The sequence below is a fragment of the Rhea americana genome, unplaced genomic scaffold, assembly GCF_003343005.1.
Source record: "Rhea americana isolate MKP2758 unplaced genomic scaffold, rheAme1 scaffold_319, whole genome shotgun sequence".
Classification (NCBI taxonomy): domain Eukaryota; kingdom Metazoa; phylum Chordata; class Aves; order Rheiformes; family Rheidae; genus Rhea; species Rhea americana.
In genome coordinates this window covers 326,914-329,436 of record NW_028186445.1, presented here as the reverse complement: position 1 = coordinate 329,436, position 2,523 = coordinate 326,914, and positions in this window count along the sequence as shown.

Below are 2,523 nucleotides of genomic sequence, written 5' to 3'. Positions count from 1 at the left end.
CAAAGCAAGCCCCCGGCGCCGGGGCCGGTCCCCCGCCTCGCCGCCGCCCGCGCGCTGCCGTCCGGGCGGAGATGAGAGCGCCCGCGGCTGCCGGCGCGGCGGAGCAGAGCGGGTCTGGGGGCGCACGCGCTGCGGGAGCGAAGATCCCCACTTTACAGTCAGCTCTTACCGACTCAGATGACTTTCGTTATCCCTGGATGTTCCTACTGATATAAATAGAGACCTCGGCGCTGAGCTTCCTGCCAGCCCCCGGGGTCAGAAACGGGGATTCGCGGGGACAGAGTATCAGTTCAGATCGCGTCTTCTGCTGGCGTTTTGCAAGATGCTGCTAGATCTCGGAGATTTGCGGCATCCTAAGAGCTGGGAATTGCCTTTCGAGCATGAAATGCGCCTTCCCTGTCGCGTTAGGATCTTTTTTTGTCCCCCTCTCCTGTTGTTGTTGTTTTAAGTGGCAGGAAAGCTCGGCTTGGAAAGGTTTTGCTTGCTCCAGAGTAAAACATCTGCTGGGTTCATGAGAGCCTGGTGACCTGCTCAACGGGCCAAGTGCTCTGCCGGGCAGCTCCTGCTCCTTGCTGCTGCGGAGGGGACRACTTGCACCGCGGTCCGCGGGGCAGAGCGATGCCAAAACGCATTTCAGCCCCCTCTGGGGCAAACCACAGCGGCAGCCCGAGCTCCCGACACCGCCGCGCTGGGCCCGAGCGAGACGCAGGGCTCCGGGACGCTCCGCTCCGCGCCTCGCACGCAGAAACCTCTCCGCCCTCCTCCCGGAGGAGAGACAACGCTGACGAGCCCCTTCTGCACCTGGGGCTCTGAAAGCTTTCTCAGAGCCCTGCAAAGTCGCAGCACGCGCGCGSGGACACGTGCATCCCGAACGGCTGAAGGGCTTAGTCCTGTTCCGGCCCGGAGAGGTGCGCGGCGAGCGTCCCGGCGAGCCGGGGCTCTGCCAGGGATTAGCTCCCAAACGCAGAGCCGCCGCAGGGGCGACGGGCCGGACCTGCCCCTCGCACAGCTGTGCCGGGGGTGTGCGTTTCCAGCAAGTGTAAGAGATTAATTCCCTAATTTTTTTTTTTTTTTTTTAAAGCAACACGACTTTGGAAAACACGTGCCAAGGCAGGGGCAAGGCGAGCCCAGCGGCACAAACGGTGCCTGGTTCAAGTTAGCTGCTGACTCCAGCGACTAAAAAAGGAACGAAGAGCAGCAACGCTAACGGCATCAAAAACCCCCTCCGCTCCCGTGATTCTGCTTGTTAGCACAGGGGAGAGACGGGCTAAAGCCGGGATTTCTAAAGAGCTTAAAGGAGTTAGATGTCTGAATCCCATTCAGCAGCGGCAGGAATTTGGTGCGTAATTTCCGTGGCCGCCTTTGAAGAGCCCGGTGACGGTTTGCACCTCGGTGGCACGGCCGGTCTCGAAGCCGGGGCGCCCGCTCCACCGCCCAAGCGCCTGGTCTGGCTTCGGCTGGCGCTTGAGCCGTGCAAACTAGCAAGAGAAATTCTGCGACGGCGAGACGGCCCAGCACCAGCTCGGGGCCGCGTGCCGTCAGCCGGACGCCTCGCGTCCTCGCAGGCGTTCTCCCTTCGCTTATTTATTTATTTTAAACTATTATTTTAAACTAACGAACTGCGCTCTGCAGTTACTTCATTACTATCGATTCCAGGAGCAAAAGCCAGCTGAGCTTGGTTAAAATGAAGCGTCTTTTTAACCTCGGTCCCGGGCAGCGCGCGCGCGGGAGGCATTGCGGACCCCGCTCCCCGGGGGCCGGCGGCGCGGGGGAAAGGCGCCTTGGGGCAGGCGCCCGGCCGCGCTCGCCAGCCCCGCGACTCACCGCGTTGAAGTTGGGGAAGAGGTTGAGCGGCGACGTCCCGTTGAGCCTGAAGGTCAGAAAGTGCTTGATGTCCAAGGGGGGGTGCAGGGGACGCCCGGGGATCGGCAGCGAAGCTAAGAGGGGGCTGCTGTGTCCGGACGGGCCTAGACGGGAGCGGAAAGAGAAGGAGGTTTAGGCGGGTCTCGCTCGCGGCGCTGGAGCACGAGCGGGGCGTCTCGCGGGGACCCTGGCCCCCCGCCCCGGGCCGTCCCAACCCAAGCGGCCCAGGACACCCTGGGGCTCAAAATCGACGCCCGAGTCAAAACGCGCTGCAGCCGCCTTCGCATGGGAACGGCGCCGCGCGCAGCATCGCGCTTCGCGCCGTCGGAGAGGATCTTGCGCCGCTGGGAAACTCCCCGGYGGCCTCGGCTCCGCGCCGGCACCGGAGCTCTGCCCCCGCCGCCCTTCCGGTGGGAAGCGCCGGTGCGAGGCCCCCCCGGCCGGCAACCCACCTCGGCAGCTGCTCGGCACCTTCCCCGCGCGCTGGCCGCGAGACCCGGGGCTGCACCGTGCCGCGCTGCAGCGTACTGCGCTGTGCCGTGCCGATGGGGCTGCACTGTGCCGTGCTGCACCGTGCTGCACTACACCACACCACACCGTGCCGTGCCGTGCCGGTGGGGCTGCACCGTACCGCACTGCAGCGTACTGCGCTGTGCCGTG